Source organism: Aythya ferina (genome assembly GCF_964211825.1).
Source record: "Aythya ferina genome assembly, chromosome: 12".
In the NCBI taxonomy this organism is placed as follows: domain Eukaryota; kingdom Metazoa; phylum Chordata; class Aves; order Anseriformes; family Anatidae; genus Aythya; species Aythya ferina.
The window spans coordinates 17,126,531-17,145,691 of NC_140308.1; the positions used below are offsets into that span (position 1 = coordinate 17,126,531).

Genomic DNA, 19,161 nt, shown 5'->3' on the forward strand with positions numbered 1-19,161 from the left:
TGTTGTGGAACTTTGTCAAGAACTTTTTTATAAGGCCCCAAAAACATTTTACATATAATATCCAGAGTGTTATGTAAAGAGATGTCTAGTATTGGCGACTGAATTTCATCTAGATGATTGCTAAATGAACAGACGAAAAATAGGAAGGTTCACTAAATATCGCTTACAGTCAAAAATGGGCAGAATTAAATTCAAGAGATTTGGGTGAATATGCAATAAGATAAATAATTTTGCTTACATGACTTAACAGTCATTTAACTGTTTTGTTTAAGTCAACAAATTCAAACTACTTTTAAAATGCAGATTTTTAGAACCATTATATAAAGAGAGGAACTACTGTGGTATTGTAATATTGCTATGGACACAAAATCAGAAATGATTCTCAAAACAAGTTAATTATTTTTAGAAAAACTTTAGATATGCTTACACGTTTGTTTTGTCTATAGGTATCTTATTAGCTATCAGTTTGTTAGCTGAACAAACTGATGAGATTAATGAGATTTCTTTTTCAAAACATTTATGTATGTAACTAATTGGTTGTGGACTTATGAGCATATTTCATACTGCTGCCTTCTTTGAGAATAAATCTATGCAAAGCCATGTGGCTACATCTCTGAATCAGTTGTATTCTGAAATAAAGTAGCTACAGGTTTGAAAAGTCATCACGTTTCAGGCTGATTTGATACATGAGTCAGAGGCTGCTTAGGTTGAGATTTTCTTTTTATTATTTATTTCTGTTTGTGTTTCTAGTCAATTCTTAACATTTTTTTATTTCACATATACAGTAATTTAATTGAATTCTAACTACAGTTCAACAAAGAATTAGGAATTATTACATTTAGGTTTGTAAGTAAGTAGTATTTTCTTTAATTCTAGTATTCATGGGGAGAAATTATACAGTTTTAAACATCTGCAGAATAATTACGAATTCATATAGGAAAGAGTGTCTCCACACTTATGTTGGTGCAGGGGAAAATTATAGTAATTTGCCCTAATATTATTAATAGATTCATTATCAAGTGATATTTCTGACTCTGTAAATTCAGCTAAAATACTGGTACAATTCTTACTATAACTTACAGTGATTATTTTTGTTGGTTGATATCCAAAGGAAGGCATTCTTGTGCTTTTCCTATGTGTTGATCTTTTCATAAGAAAATAATGAATTAATTTTTAAAATAACAACACTAGTACATTTTTTTAAAGTTTAAAACTAGGCAACATTGTACTGAAATGGAAGTCTGGTGATTTTTGTTGTGCGGTACATCATTATGGCACTGCTCCTCTTGCCAAGCTTACAGGGCATATTTCAGTCTGTATGACTTTGAAGTATGTGTTCTCTTAAGGCTTAACAATGTCAAGCTTCATAACGCAAGAGCTAGTTTGCTTACTTCCTACTTTAAATTGCTCGTAATTTGAAACATGCAAACATTTCCATTTTATCAAGCAAGGCTACTAAACATATTATTGCTGCAACCTGCATGTTTTATTGCCTCTGTATATTTAGAAAGCTGTGCTTTATTAAAATAAACTGTAAAGAGGCTTAACTCATTATGGAATCTGCTCGTCTCTAAAATGAAATATCTTCAATTTATTACAGGGATTTAGGAACCTTTGAATGAAGAAAGGATATGATACAATTGCTACAGAAATGGGATGTTAACTATTTTTTAGACATTTGTAGCTGCAATTTGTACAACTATTCTGGGATAGGTCTGTCTACAGTTAGCCTGAAAAAAAATCACAGTTATATTCTGCTCTCTGTTAGAATGATTTTTTAATACTTTAAAATACTTCCACAAAATAATTTTCTACAGTGTCACTTAATTTTAGACTTAAGTATTAGGTCACATGCTCAATTTTCTCTTTCATCACTTTATCTCTGTGATGAGAAAGCCCATCCTGGAAGCAATAAATAGAAGGTGGAACACTTAGTCTACAAAATTTTACAGCTTTTGTGAAGATATATTTTGTAGAAAATGTAAGCAGATTCTAGTTTTGTCAGAGAAACTGTACTATAGCTGTTGATTTGTTGACATTCATATTTGGTTACAATTAAACAGTTGATTCAGCTTAGGGCCCAAGGCAACTCTACTGATTAGACATAACGGTTCCAAAGGAGAAAAACAGTTTCTTTTTCATATGGCTAATTCCCGATCTTTATGATGTCTTTGGAGAAGGTGCTCAGTTCTTAACATTTGAATTAATAACATTTGCAAAGTTATTCATTATTTAGGTTTTTGTAGAACTGAACTTTGATCTTGCAAGGAAAAGTACACATAAGTGAAATATTTCTAGCCACCACTGCAAATTACAGATATAAGGGCAAGGGTAATAAACTACCTGTGACAGGAATTGTGTTTTATTTTTTCCTAAGAAATGTTTCCTGAGTGTCAGACAAAACTGTACCAATAAAAGATCTGAAATAATTAAATAATTCTGAATGCTGCCATGGAGCTTTGAGGCAACATACTGTAATTTGATCAGATAAGGACTTTTGCAAGACAAAGTCAGCTACTAATTATGTGCATTTCTGACAATCTGGAGATTCGGTCTGCAGACAGTTTCTGAATTCTGGTTGAGATCCCATAGTTCACAGAGATTAGGAGTTTGTCCCAGTGGTGAAAGCGCTGTATATGTCTGTGATATTTCTCAGAGCTGTTGCTGTACCAAGTAATGAATATTGTTGCTGAATTTTGAGTGCTCATTCATATAGGAACACCTCAGAATAATGGGATGGTCACATCCTCTTAAAACAAAACAAAAAAAGTTTTATTTAAATCCACAATATGTAAACTGACTTCACAAAATAGAAAATTTCCAAGAGTAAAACAAAGAGCTCAGGTCTTAATGCCTTGGCAGATCTATTGAGTTTAAATAGGAGTAGGATTGAAAGGATTTACAGAAATGTAATGAGTTGTAAAAGCAACAGAGCACATTTTTCCAGCAGGAATGTCTTCCCTTATCTTTATCTAGTCTTCTGTTACAGCTGATGGCACAGATGAAAGAGTGATTATGAGATGCTGTGGCTGGCAAGGGGCTGCATATGTATGTGCTATTTTGTTTAGCTCCACATACTTTTGGTGTTAGCTAGAATTTTGGAGAAAGAACAAAAGAAAAAAAAAAAAAAAGGAAATAGAAAAGAAAAGAGAAGAAAAGAGAAGAAAAGAGAAGAAAAGAGAAGAAAAGAAAAAGTCAAGCTTTTAGAAACATTGCAAAATGCCTTGTTGTTTCAAATACTGTATGTCCTACCAGATATAAATTGTAAATCAAGAGTGCTGACGAATTTGAAACTCTGGAAAAGGGGTGGACAAAAAAAAGGAATCTGTTTTGTGGTCATGTATCTGTTGTATTTGGGCTACCCCATACTGCCTGTGAAGAGATGGAAAGCCTGCTGCAAGAGAAGCTTTGGCCAGAGCCAAAGCTGCTGCACTTACACGAAAGAGGGTTTAAATCTACAGGAGTGTTGTGTGAGGGAATGTAAGCAGCAGCCTAGCAATATGACAAAACCTGAATAGGGGGAAGAAGCTAAGCCAAAACTGTCTTAAATGAGATAGTATAGGGATGACAATTTTAGAGGAAGTGGAAAGTTCTCCTTTGAATAAACTTGTCTTGCATCTTGGTAAAAAATGGAATAGCTTTGATAAAAAAAGAAAGTATTATATATGTTGGAAAGTACATGAAATATGGACCTGATACATTTTTGCTGCTGTTAATGTTCTACTCACATACTTCAGGTAAACAGGCCAATGATATGCCATGAGAGTCAAATATACTGGCATTCACAACGAAAATGCTTGGAATATTGTTTGCTAGTGAAAACATTTACACACATTTCTATGAACATTCTTAGCTACTTTTTCAACTAGATGTTTACTGTTTCTTTTTTAACCACATAGTTCCCATTCCTTACACATATTGCACAAATTTGAGCAAATTAAGCATCCTGAAGACAAGGAAGATGTAGGTGTCTGTCCAGTTTCTAGTGGGTGTACCATAAAATCCACCTGTACATACGTCAGTAATTGATTAATGATGTGATTATTACAGGCGTGTTTTAAACCACACAAATGCAATTTTTAGGGCTGTTTTACAATTAACCTGCATTTCTACAGCTTTGTTGCCAAGAAATGTTTCATGGCTAAGCAATACCCTTATTTAAAGCAGATATCAAAACTGCACTTGAATGCATGTTGTATGTTTAGCTTTAGATTTGCTCTCCATTTTCCTTAAACTGTTGGAAGCATCAAGAACTCATGTGATTTAAATTAAAGAAGGGTGGGAACTGTTGCAAAACTATTTAGACCACCTTCAAAGAAGATGCTGACAAAACTTACCAAATTTGTTCCTGTTATTTTGTATGCAGTTTTAAAGAGCTACAGTGAATCTCACATTCAGGAAAGGGACATGGACTTTTGCTTATTAACTTTATTGTTATTATTATTATTCAATCCGCATTAAGAGATCTAGAACAAAATCTCCAGATGAATTGTGGAATACCGGTATGCTTCAGATTTAGGTACCTTTTTTCCTCCTAAATTAAACAGAGAGAATGAAGTGCCTTAAAACTGTTTCTACAGCAGGGATCAAACTGAATCATTGAATCCCAAACAAGTAGCATGATCAGGGACCTGAACACTTAACACTTTCCTTGCAGTTGAATCACTGGGCTGGAGAATCCTCTTTGTCATCTTATCCTTTCTCTGTCTATGTGAATCCTGTGTTCATCCTCTCCACTACCTCAGCATACTCTTAGGTCTTCACAGCCTGTGGATTCATGAACTCTCTTGGAAGACAATAAACTTCTTTAGATTCTGTGAAACTTCTCTAGATTCCTTATTCCACTGAATAAAAATCGAGATGTCTCCGTCTTCTTTGATCACATTTTGGGAGTCATTTGACAGCTGTGATTTATATGAGTCTTTCATTGGGTGTGTTCTGATAGCACCTATAAGACTGCTGTACCTTGGGAATATTGGCTTCTGAGAGAACATAAGAAAAGGGCTGGTTTAGTTGCTAGATAATCTCAAGGTGCTTCCTCCTTCTAGTGAGAAACCAGTTATCACAAGTGCAAAAACGACAATTAAGCACTTCGTAAACTATGAACACATAAGTGATTATAGACTTAAACAACTGTGAAGTCAGGATGAAGTTTGAAGGAGTGGGGTATAGAAGCATATAGAAGTCCTCTTAATCCTTTGTTAGACGCTTAAATCCTTTTGTAAATCTGAACATTAGCCTCCCAAGTATAAGGAACACAGGTGCTTTAAAAATATATAAATTCATAGATTATGTTTTATGTTTTAATTTATCCTTGAACATATCTTAGTTCAGTTATTGACCAGAATTACTTTTAAAATACCATTTTCTTATGCTTTGCAGTGATGATGATGCCTTTTTAACATTGCAGCTAACAACCATAATTGAAAAAGTTATTCCAACTGAAATATGTAAGTAATGTTTCTTTGTAATTGTAGCTCTTCAGTAACAGGCTTAATGAATGTCATGTTAAGCAGTTAATACTATGATAATTTACACCCTTTTGCTACCAAAAGCTCTGCACTTTTCTATCTCGCTGTTTTCAAATGACAAAGCCTACTTCTTAAAATTTTCTTAATGTTCTTATAACACACAATGGGATACATTACCTGAATTATGGGCTCACTTTTGCAAAAATAGTCAAACAAACCCATTTCTTTTATTAGAAGAGAAGATTGCACTTGAATATCTTCCATGTAATCCAGCGCCTAGCAGTACATGCACTCTGCAACATTCATATGCTACTGGTTCTCAGACGCTGCAGTTTTCAGCCTAACTTCACCCAGTATGTCTCTGTATTTGGGAATGAATTGATCCTGGCTTTGCAGGGTCTGCAGTTCCTCATTCTGTCCCAAGAATGGGGTCTGACTGAAAATACACTCTGGTTGGAGTGACACTAATGTAGCAAGAGGAACTGTTGGTAAAAATGTTCTCCAAGGCATGGAGCATGTATGGGCCAGTGGAAGAGAGAGTAATGACCCTCATTTCTCTTGGGGGAAAGAACTAGCCTTTTCTGTCCTCTAGCCCCTTAGCATCATCTCCAGCTTCAGATGCTTACCTGTAGTTGTTTCCATCATCTTTGCTGTTTCTTTCCCTCCAACAGTTAATAATGCATGCAGTATCAGAATAATTCTCCCTCCAATAGGTATCTTGTCAAAATAGGGATGACAACGTGTTTTTAATGCACAAGCTATGATGTCTTCTCAATATTATCTTAGTGTACCCAAACATGTTCATCCTTATTTCAGTTTTGTGGTTTTATTTGCTCAGCTCCTCTTGTTTAACTGTTAGCTTTCTGTTCATATATATGCTTTTATCAATTTTTACATATGCTTCAACTTTTGAGAATATGGTCATTAAGAGGTCAGAGAGGTGATTACAAGTTGTAAAATGACCTTACCAGTAACTGTTTAAGCATAAGTAATGTTCTGAAATTGCCTAGAGCAAAAACTGCCAATTCAGAGGTGATTGTAATGAATCAGTTTCTTCTATACGAAATAATGTGATCAATTTCTCATTTCACTGAATAAATAAGCTGGAAGATAGGGAACTGCCTATGACCTGCTGTTAACCTTTTCCCTCATTATTCATATCAAATCTATGACATGCATGTAAGAAATCTCTGGTTCAATTTTAGCTAATTATTTGTTAGAAGTGAAGGCTCTGTGAAGTGTTACTGATTGTACAAGTACCCAGGGACCTTATGACATCTAATGAAAATAATCCTGAAGAAGCTACTCAGGCCTGTATGTTTTTTGTCTGGCTATCATTATAACAAGAAATACTCTATTTCAAGGCAGCAAAACCCATGTGCCTGTTTACCACTTCTCTCAGATGCAAGGTGTTGTTATAATTTATTATATATCAATTATTGTGACAATGAGAGCATTGGAGAAAGCAAATCTAGGATGTGCATTGGAATGGATTCTGCATTTGTGTGCATACTTCATTAATACTTATCAATTTTGTGTCTGAAGTGTTTGGCTTTTTAATGTAAAAAACAATTCTAGTTAACTGGCTGCTTTTATTTTTGTGGCTAGCTAGAAAAAGCCACAAAAATACAGCACTATGTGTTGAATACAATTAATTCCACATGAGCTTTTTGGCATGATTTATTGCCATCTTTTAAAGTCAACCTGTTTTGCACTACAGTTCAACTAAGAAGAGGCATACATGGCTGAGGAATAGTAAGGGTAACATTCTCAAAAATAGAGAGCAGACATAGAAATATAGCCTTTCGGATTTTTGTTTGTTAGTTTATTTTTGTTTCTTAAGGATGCCACAGGTGCAAAGGGCCCAAGTGAAGCTTGGCAAAGAGATCTCCCCCACTACCTCCAGGACTACTGTGTACATATGCAGCTCTTAGTGAACTGACTTACCCTCGCTAAAAAAGTACAAATTAATAGCTCAGGTATAGTGCTACCCATGGACATAGGGCTTTCAGGTTTTGGACTAACGTCACCAATCTTAGCACAGGATCTCTGTTCCGTACTAGATCCAAAAGCAAATATTTTTTTATCACAGTATCCCTAAGAAATTCCTGACACCCATCTTGCAAGTGGGAAAAGTGTGGTTGAATGTCTTGTAGTGTACATAAATGTGAATGTCAGGAGCCTTCTATCTTTGAAATATAAGATAATCATCTCCCTAGTTCAATGAGTGAAAAACACCTCAGGAATTAACAATGTTCGTATCAGTGAATTAAGTTTCAAGTTGTATTATTTCTGTTTGAATAAGCTATGAAGACTGCATCTGCTCATGAAACACATAATGGAAACAAAGAAATCAAGGAAATGGAGAATTAGAATAGAATGTCTGAATAAAACAAACAAACAAGACGGGGCTGATCTTTTTGATGTTTAAAACTGTAGAGCTGTTGAATAATTAATAAATGTATTGTTTTTAAAGCACAAAAACAATCAAAAATGAATGTATTAGAATATCACAGGAAAAAAAAGAAAAAGCTAACTCCACAGATAAAGCATCTCCTTAGTGATAGAATAACTACCACAAAAAAAAAAAAAATAATAATAATAGTTTGAGTTGATAAAATATGAAATTTCTTTAATAATTCCCAATTTTCCGTCTTTCCACAAATTCAGCATATGTTATAAAATATAATGGTGATGTGATTCATTTTTCAACTATTTTACATAATTTACAATATTTTTAAATTAAATTAAATCAGTTAAATTAAATTAAATTCAACAATTTTAAAATATAATGTTTCTGTATTGTATGTGTAGATTATGTTTTTTTTTTCCATAGTTAACTGTTTGATTTATATATAAAAAATGCATCTACTGATTTATTTGAGGCATAATGATTAAAACCACAATAATGACAACCTTTGAATTGGATGAACAAAGGAAATGACATGCCAATTATTACCCAATAGTGTCGCCATCCTTCCCTTCCTCCCCCCATCTATAAATACCTAATATTAACCAAGAGTGGGAAGACATTTTATTATTTCATTTCTTGAAAATAATTGGCAAGATGAGGGTAGAAAGAGAGTATTTTAATCTATAAGGACATTTTTCGAAGTCAATAAGCAAATCTCTGGTAAATGGGACAAAGCAAAGTGTTTCAGGTTGGAATTTCAAATTCTTCTTCAATGTTCTGTTCATGTAAGAATGTCACAGTTCAAGAAATGGTGATTCAAATTCTCCAAGAAAAGATAGTGGTGTCAGTTGTGATAGGATGGCTGCAGCTATCTCATGGGTGAGTACTGGCCTTCCTAGCAGAAGAACTGAGGAGGGAAGTACCCCTGTCACAGTCTGTCATGGGGGTATCTGTTGATAATATCTTTCCTGCAGCCTCCCCTTCACGATGACTAAAACTTGTGAATGTGTCTAGGTAAATATAAGATTTCAGTTTTCAAGGCTGTTACCTCTCCAGTCTTTCTGCATGCTAGTTACCTACTTGTGTTGATGGTGTACCCTTACTGTGGCTTTGCTCTCCTTTCCTTTTCCTATTTTTCTCACATTCTTCTTATTCCACAGCACCAAATAAGGGGCCAAAACAGGAGGAGAACTGATTTCCCACTTCTTTGTCCTTTCGTATCTGTTGAAAGTGAGAGATTTTCAAACAGCCTGAAGGATTGATCTGACTGCAAAACCACTCTCTCAGGCCAGCAGATGCAAACTTCTGGAGGAGAGGGCTTAACATCATCCATAGGAAGCTCTTTGAATTCTTATATGTATGAAGGGCTTAAAACAGTGGTATGAAGTAGATTGAAATGAAAGTGAAGTGAATCCCCTCTTAAGTAAGCTTCATGCTACTACAGAATGCATGTTCCAATGGCAGCACTAATGGCTGGAATCTTTAGAGGTAATGTCACAGATGATGCCACTAAGGTCTGGACTGATAGGCAGTGTGTAACTCCAACTTTTATTTTGCACAGGTGTAAATAACTTTACAAGCCTTGAAGGCAGAGGGGATTACGGCCAATGAAATTATAGCCTTTAAGGCATTTTTATAGCTTAGCAAAGAAGCCCTCAGAACATGGGTTTATCAAAAAGGCCAATGACAGACTCCTGGCAGCACCAATACCACCAGGCACAGTTGAAATTAAGTTAGCGAGAAGAAAAATGAAAACCACTCCTTTTCCAGCTAAGCTGGTCCATGGTCTTCCTTGACCCTGGGGCTAGTGATTGCTGACCAGAATTTCAATGGCTATTTTCTAGTGACAATTCTGTGTCTGAGCTCATTAATCAATTTCTATTCAGCAGAATCAGTTTGTGGAAAAATTGTAAAGGTTAGTCAATCCAGAGGGAACATGTACTGTTAGACAGAAGACTTTTCAGTCACAGTCTTAAAACAAAATTTCCCAAATCTCTGCCTTGTATTACATTTTCTGTCTTTATCAATTACTGATAGCAAAGAACAAATCAAGCCTTTCACTACAACCAAATCATTCATGGTAATGTTAGGAAAACATAACCTCAGCCTGCCTGCCTTAAGAAAAGAAGCCTTTCTGTATCATTACCTCACTAAAACTGTCACATCCCTTAACCCTTTGGCTTCAGCATGAAACAGGAAACAACAATGGTGAAATAGATTAGAATATGTAAGAGAGGCTTTTCTATAGTTCTCTCCAGTAATATCAGTTATCATCCAGTCTAAGAACTGGATTTGAAAGCAATTTGTAGAAACCTCTAATCTATTCAAGTCCTTGCAAGGTTAATTCTTCCAAACACGTAGCATGGGACTTGAGTGTCTTCGAGGAATTCCCCAGACTTCTCAGCCTTGCCACAAGTATGCGCACACACTAAGGCAGGACACCCGGGAAGGGAAGTAGTTACAGGGGTGACCTGTGGAAATGAGGAGTGTTTTAGTGTTGTATAAATTGGCTTAATGGCTTCAATATGAAGAATAAAATACTGCTTTATTTTTTAAATATGGTGAAAATATTTTTAAAACAAACCTTCAAATATTTAAGCTTAATCTCTTTTGCCCATTGTGTGTAGGCAATTACTAGCTGCCTGTGGCAACCTTCTGGCAAACTGCCTCCCCCAAGGAGGCACAATGCCAGTGTTTGGTATGATTCGAACATAGTTAGTAGAGTCATTTTGTGCTTGAAGTATTTTATTTTTTATTATTTTTTCTTTTAATATTTTTCGTTATATTGTTTCCGTATGTTTTCTCGTGTGCTTGAAATAAAATCAGTGTATGGAACTTCTCCTGCTAGGAATGATGAACTACTATGTGATCTCTCTTGAGTGCTGGGCCCAGTGGGGGTAACTGTGAACAAAGTCGGAACCAGTACAGCACCTTTGTGCTCCTACGGTCAGCCACCTAAACAAGATAGGGTAAATGGCACAGCCAGTCTCCTTTATGCAGTTATGAACAAGTACATACTAGGACTAGCCTGGCCTTTAAATTTACTTTTCTCCCCGAAGGAAACAATTCTTTATTTCAGTTTCCTGAACCTTTCCTCGATTAAAATTTTCCTGGAGCCTGATCAACTTTTCTGGCATGTTGCTGCTATACAGATCCTAATTGTTTGGGCCACAGCAAAGTTAATACAAGAATTACTGCTAGAAATGAGAAACAGTATGGGTAGAGTTAGTCCTCAATTTTGCTGTTCCCACAAGATGGCAAATTTATGCATGTGGTGTTGACCTTATTTATCCTGGGTTCTAGACTGAGGCTGCCGCCATGTAAGATTTTTGTGTTGCAGCATTTAATGCATTCCAGGGTCCCTCTAAACTCTCCCATACATTTTTCTGTGCTATCAATCAGGATGACTTGTAGGAGATGTTTGAAGCACTGGGATGGCTGAGTTTACAGAAAAGACCAAGCACAGAAATGGAAGTCTGGCTGTGAACTACCCAAGAGAAAAATCTTTCTTGGAGTAAATAAAAATGTACAATACTTTTTTGTTTGATTTCTATGGGCCAAGTCTTCTGTCAGCTGCTTCTTTTTTAATAATAATAAAAAATAAATAAAAAATAAAATAATAAAAAAAAAACTCGCTGGAGAGGTGTTTGTACAGTCATTAAAGTTTTTCATGAAAAAGAATTCCTTGGTGTATGAATTTTTGAAAGATGTTAGCTAGCTCTAATCTTACACTCATCTGGTCAGGAATGTATTTTTTATTTATGTAATTTCCTTGTGTCTTGATCTATCATGTTCTGATCAAGTCCCTTAAAAGTAATAACAATTAACCAGTATAGAAGTTGGCATATTGCACTCTAGAAAGGTTTTTTTTTTTTTTTTTTTTTAATTGCAAACTTTTATAAGGAGGACTATACTGTAGCTCTTTGCACAGATACGCATGGATGCAGGGATTGTAAGTGTTACTTTTACAATTGGTTCTGGAGGCATTAGCTGACATGGTGATTGTGACCCTTTCCCACACATGTTAGCAATGATCTTGTTGCATCAGCATTGCTGGAGATATTGAAATGAGCTGACTTTGTGAGAGTTTCCTGAGTTTAAATTCCTTGACTGTAAAGTAATATCCTAACAGCTATATGCTACTCAATGACAGAGGGAAAAGGGGTAAAAGTAATTGAGAAATGCATTATAATTTTGATTTTTTTGCCACTGACTTGATAAGTATCTAGTACATTCCATGGCTGTATCTGTGCAGTCTTTTCATAAATATCCTGTTTGTGATGTTTATGCAGTTTCCTGCTAGTGACATGAGTTCCATTTTGTTGCATCCTTTACTGTAAGCACGCAGACTGGTATTTGGTATTTGACTGGTAGTTGGTGGAATTGCGATTCCACAGAGGTCTTTCTGTGTGACTGCATGTTGGAAATTCAGATTGAAAATTAGGAAAAATTTATTCTCAGAAAGAGTGGTCAGGTATTGAAATGGGTTGCCCAGGGAGGTGGTGGAGTCACTGTCCCTGGGGGTGTTTATGGAAAGGTTGGATGTGGTACTTAGGGACATGGTTTAGTGGGTAATATTGGTGGTAGGGAGACAGTTGGACTATATGACCTTGGAGGTCTTTTCCAATGTTAAAGATTCTAGGATTCTATGTTTAAAGCAGACTACTACCATTCAGAGTCCCCTAGTCCAGATTAGCCAGCTGCTGCTGAAGGAATCAAGGCCTCGGGTCCCCTCTGCCTCTCCCCATGCTTGGCATCTGGCTAATGTTTTGGTCAGGACAAGAAGCTGAAGAAGGTAAAAATATAAGTTGCACCACTCTCCTCCATACTACATATAAGGCATATCAGATGCAGAGTGGAAATTGGTTTTTAATTGACACTATTCATGTGAAGTGAGCTTGTGCTGAATATAGAAGTGCTGTAGTTACATCACTAGCAATGCTGAGCTATCACAGATGGCTGCCATTGTTGCCAGTATTGAAGTTCTACTTATTGAGAGTGTAAGTTCTGGCATTACATTCCCTTGGATGTATGTACTACCTTCATTGGTGGCAATTCATGATAAATAACAGAGGAAGAAGCAAAGAAATCACTTTAAAAACATTCTCTTTATGTTAACTTATGTTAATTCTCATAGGTGGAAAACCTATTAATTAGTTTAATCTCAGAGTGCTATTATCTGAGGAAAAACCAGGTTGATGCTTTGGCAACAGGACTTGAGTATTTTGACATACTAAATAATATATGGAGTTTGATGGCAATGTTAAAGGCGTTTGCTTCATCAGAGATTAGGACTCATTCAAGACCTAACTATTAACAAATGCCATTCTTCAAGTATCTGCAGGTACTTGCAAAGAGGTTTTTTGTATAGAAGGCTGCCTTTTCTCCAGCAAGTGGGATGCACTGCAGAGCATTCCCCTTTAGCATGACTGTGGTACGATTGCTGAAAACAGAACATCTGTTCATTTTTTAGCTGACCACCCCTCTCTAAGTGGGCCTAGTCTTTAGCAAACAGGATTATACCACAGAATGTAGAGCCAGGCTGAGCATTTGAGAGAGATAGTTAAATGCTGTCTCTGCGATATATTGACTCTATTGCATAAAAATTATACAGACACATGGAGAGCTTCTTAACTTTCCATCCCAAAACTTGTACTTCAGAGAGGGAGCCAAATGCTTTACTCCTTTCTCACATACTGTCTTAAGATGTGATGTTTTCCAAAGTCTTTCTACTAAAATCTTAAGAACAGAATCTGCTGATTACATTTCAGCCCTGTGTCTTAGTGTAATCTGGAATGAATAAAAAACAAGAAAGAAAAATTTGGTGCACAGTTAGAAAACCAAGCATTCCAGCCATGGGAACATCTGTACAAAAGTGCTTCTGCAAAGAATTGCAAGGTGGTAATGTGGTCACAGGAAGGAGTGCTAGTCATGGACACAAACCTAGAGTGTTCTTGTATATCTGGAAGGGACTTGCTGGATCACAGGCTGGTTTGTTACACCTCAGATGTCACTGTGTGCTGATCTGCACTAGAATTGTAGGTTCTAACAAGGTATAAACCTTACTGGCAACTTTCTAAATGTATGTGCAGATGTAACTTCTGTTTTACATAAATACTAATAGTGTTGTTTGTGGATTGATGGTTATGTCTATATTTGAAAGCTAGTTTTTTTTGAAACTCCAAACCTTGCTTATTTGCTCCTCAGGTCAGGTTCAATCTGAACTCCTTTAGTTCTGCTTGCCTCAGTTCTCTTTGATAAAACCACATCATTTCTGAAAGGTGCTAGTATCTTAGAACACGGGTACTGTTTGCATTCAGGAAGTATAATTTGCCACCTGTACTCCAGTATACACTAAATTAATGTCACGCCCTAAACAAGACTGCTGACTATAATTCTATTTGACAGGATTTTGAGGTAATTGATACTGTCATGACTTGTAAGTTTCATAAAAAGTAGATGATTGGCTTCTTGGTTATTCTGTTTACTACAGCACTTTTCTGGCCTCACTGTACCCTTTGGTTGGAAGAGGTGGTACTTCTATGAACTATTTCCTAGCCTTGCATATAACACAGTCACAAGCCCTGTAAGACATGAATTAAAATAGCAGATGCAGTTCCCATTGAGAGAAACAAATTGTCTAGACTGACAAAATGGCTTATATAGGCTATGTCCTAAACAATGCCTTGGATGAGTAAGAGTAGTAATTTGTGAAATTGGAATTGATCTCTGAAATATGGTCTAACAGTGGAAAATCTGAGCACAGAAACTCTGGATATTGTATTACATGGCATGGATAGAGGTAGGTAAAGTAGTTCAAAGGAAAGCTTTATTCATCTAAAAAATGCTTTTGACTAACAGTGTTTGAAAATTCAACTTCACTTCAATATTGAGACACTATGCAAAGCTCTAGAAGGTGGAACCAGAAAGAAAAATCAGAAAAAGTTCTGCTAAAATTTTCTGTAAGTTCTACACAGTCTCAAATAAAGAATGTCACATTTTAATTTGAAAACGAGTTCTGAAACAATGACAATTTTTTAAACAATTTATGTTTGTTAACATAAAAACATGAATTAATGATAAAAAGAGATAAAGAAAACAGATTAGTTTGACATTTCTTTTTGACCAGCACATAACTATGGAAAATTTAATAACTTACACAGTTGGAGGCAAAACAACCTGATGTGACTGTAAACAGCAATGATGTTATAATATTCAAAATAACATTTGACAACATCATGTTGTTTGATATGAAACAAATATATTTTATAATATAATAATATTTTATAATATAATAATATTTTATAATATAATAATATATTTATATATTATATAATATAATAATATATGTATATATTTTGATATAAAACACATTCAAATATAAAGCATGTTTGAGTCATACAGAATTCAAGGGAAGTTCCCTTACAGAACTTCTACTAATGTATTAAATGCTGCTTCTGTGATTCTCCCTGGTCCTGTAAAGAATGAAAGGAACAATAACTGTCTGCTGTCACTGAATGCTGTTATACAGGCGAACAATAATTCCTATGTACCTTCTGGATAGGAGAGAGATTATAATCCTTTTAAGGCTAGCTTTGTGTGATCCATTTGTTTGCTGTTTGTTACACAGACGGTAGCAACTGAATGTCAGTTTTCACAAAGGAAGCCCTGAAGCCTGGTTGTGTGATGTATCAAAAATGTAACCTAAATAATGTTTAATTGACAGAGCAGATTGTTTATTTCCAAATAATTGCACTAAATTGCAGTGCTTAAAATGTAGTTAGGTTTTGTTGGCTTTACCAGCCTATCAGCAGCTGGAGAATCGTATGCTTTTCTGCAATAATAGGCAAATGTAAAAATTAACTGTGGCAAAGTAGCCTGAAACTGCTTGTTCTAATGTAGTGAACAACTGACTCCTCCATTCCAGATGTTTTCTTTTGCAGTGATCATTTGTAAAGCAATGTGCCAGTAACCTGATTTAAGTCATAGATTTACCTCTTTAAAAGTTGTCTTATTAAAGGTTTATATATCAGATAGTGGGGAAGAAAAAAAAATAATAATAAAAGCAACTTGTGAAGAGGGAATTGCACAAACCCAATACATTTGAGAACCAAGCACCTCAGTTCTTCAATTAGTAGCTGAGCAGCAACACAGAGCAGTTATTCTGGATTCATGTATTTTTTAACTTCATACACCCCTATCTTGTAGAATTACTAGAATGTATTTCTTTAAATTCTCACTCACTAACAAAACTTTTGGAAATATTTATTCCCTAGAAGAAGAAAATTTGGGAGACTTTGAAACAATTGTTCTCAATGACCAAGAATCCAAGGCTGGATTCAAATGCCTGATGTTAAGCACTTGCATCCATGTGCAGTTGTCAGTCCTGCAAGCATAGCAGAGATCAGGGGAGCTTACCTAGGGAAAATTATGTCTTCAAAACTGCTAGGTACTGGACAAGAGGACCGGTCACCTAGCCAATTGTAGCAGATAGGTGTGCAGGAAATGCATACGTGTGCGATCGGGTTAGCACAGTTGTGGATGCAAGTTGCGGGAGTTGATTTGTTCAGTGTGGTTGTAAGAAGGGCTGCATATTGAATTGTGTATGATGTAGGTTGCCTTAGATAGTAATGTGCAAAGAACTGACCTTATTCTGTAAATTCTGTGTCTTTCATTGATGTGTTACAAGTATACTTAATTATTTTTAGCTAATTTTAATTTACCAGTAGTATTTACTATTTAGGAGACATATTTTGATAGCATTTCTTTCTAACTATTAACTTATTTTCTGCTGTCTGCTTCCTGTTTCTTTATCTCAGTGTAACATAAAAATTTTCAAGGAAATCTGTCTCTATATATTTTATTTTAACAGTTACAATCTGTTAAAACTCAGAAAAAAAAATTTAAATCAGTCCCTTATAATTCAACCTCTGTGATTGCTCCATGAAACCAGGACACTCTGTCATTTTGATCCTATTTGTGCCTACCCTGTGCTCATACTTATTTTCAGCATTCTTCCCATCTATCATCTGCCCACAAAGCTTTTAAAAATTCCTACAGAAAACAAACTATTTTGCATGCTAAAATAAAACATAATCTCCACACAAAATGTCCCCTTTCTCCCCACACCTCTGAAATATTTTTGCCAGATGTGCTTGGCTGAAGTGCCAAACACGGTAGATGCTGATCACATGGTCACAGCTGGAATTGACTTAAAAATTTCTATTCAGTGGAAATTACCATCTTGTTTTATTTTCCTTTAGCACAAAAAATGGTAACATAGATGACATCTGTCTTTCCAGCTGTTCCTTGTGCTCAAAGAATCTCTCCTCTCTCAGAAGTTAGCCAACCAACTCCCTAAAAATGAGGAGTCAGGCCAAAAAAAAAAAAAACCCTGATAAATATAAACCAATCCAAAAAGGTAATATGATAAGGATGCTACATGCCTGTTTTGTTGTAGTTTTCCCATGTTTAAATAAAACCCAAAGCACTTCATGGGCTTCACCATATGATTGTAATATGTGTAGAATAAAATATAGTCACTGTGATAAAATTGTAGTTATTCATCAAATGCTTTTGAATCTTTTCTGCACTCTGCCTGTCAGTTGATCTGCATTAATATTTTTACAACTTTCTTGATAGTTCAGTATTCAGCAAAAGCAGCAATAAGTGCCTCAAAAATTCCTTTCTGGATTTACACCCAATTCTGCACACTTAGTATGATTCTATGCTATATTCCTTTTAAGTAATATTTGATTGTGAAAAGTTGATCAAGAATAAAGGCTCTATATCTGCTGGTTTTCCATTTCATCCAAGATATTTTTCTATTCAGTGTCCTTTTTATCAAGCTATGCCTTATGACACTTTGGAAATAAAGATCAGGGCTCTCTTTAGAAAAAGATACATAGGTTTTGGCAATGAACACCTCTGCTTGGAGCAGTGTGCTCTCCTGTACATGTTTGTAGGACCAGGCATTTCAAAAGAACTCTGGTTTTGAAAGGAAATATATTCTATACTCATTTGTGATGTGAATCAGTAATCAGATAAAACTTCTGCAAGGCAAGGCATCCTAATAATTATAGCAAGATTGCAAAACATTTCTCTGATTGACATTCCCTAGATTTTATGCTTAAACCCTACTGGTCTGTTAACAAAATCATTCTTGACCCCTGTGGAGTCAAAATTTTGAAAAGCATTTGGTCTGCTCCCTCAGATCAGCATGTGCAAAGGCCAATGAGTAAGCCTGTTTCAAATTCCACCAAGGATGCATAGTTATCTGTATCCAACTGTCTGTCTGTCTATCCATATGTCACGTGTTTCCCAATGTGGTGTAGAACATTCATGTGCTTTGTCTTTGTTATACTTCGTGCTTTTAAGAGACAGAATCCTTTCACTTCTGCAACCATGAATTGCAATGTTCAGCATATTCACTCCCAAATGGGAAAAAAACACAAGATATTATTTTTTGGGGAAAAAAAAAAAAAAAAAAAAAAAAAAGGATTTGTAAAGTACAAAATATTGCTACTCTTTAGGTCAGTAATTGCAGCTGCTGTATTTGAAATATTCATATTTTTATTGTACATAATGAATAACATGGGTTCTGGACATACTGCTCTCTCCCCTGTCTTTTTTTGGAGACCGCCACAAATACTTTAGAATAAGAAGTTTCATTTCAACCTGTTTGATTCAAATTATATTCATATTTGGCAAGACATATTTGGCAAGAGTGAATAAATCTTAATCATTGGAGAGTACAGAGTACTTGTGTTACCTGGATTTCCATTACAAGCCAAAATACAGGCCAATTACTAGCTTCTATATATAGTTATTTGTGGGAGTCTGCTGGCAAGAAGAAAAAAGATTTGGTTTAGTAGCTTGGTTTGACTTCAAATCCACTCATGTCTCAGGCAAGCCCCTAATTTTAAATAAAAAACATCTGTTTGCCTAGAGCTATGCCATGGATATTTCATATCAGTAGCTGCTTTTCCTTCTTTTTCAGTTTCAAAGTGTCAATAATGATGACATGAATAAAAGGAAGTTTACTGTATTCCCAAAACCATGTCATTGCCAATAGACAACTGGGAATTTTGTGCATTGCTGTGTAAGAAAATCACTTTGAATGTGCCTTTCCAAACACAAATATTTACAGAGATGAGAAGGGTAAGAAAGGGAGATAGTAAATGATCTATGGTACTGGTATGAGAGAGTCAAACAGGGCAAAGTATTCTATTGCAGACTCACTCAAATGAAATGCTAGTTGATTTTTATCTGGACTAA

General features: G+C 35.4%; 1 protein-coding gene across 1 annotated transcript in view; it reads left to right on the forward strand.

Annotated features, from left to right (window-relative positions):
* SALL1 (spalt like transcription factor 1) overlaps positions 1-19,161 on the forward strand; it is a 226,569-nt gene that overhangs the window by 88,981 nt on the left and 118,427 nt on the right. Inside the window, exon 9 of the mRNA XM_084533410.1 lies at positions 5,383-5,450. The gene's annotated coding sequence lies outside the window, so the exon portion shown is untranslated. The remainder of the gene's footprint in view (positions 1-5,382; positions 5,451-19,161) is intronic.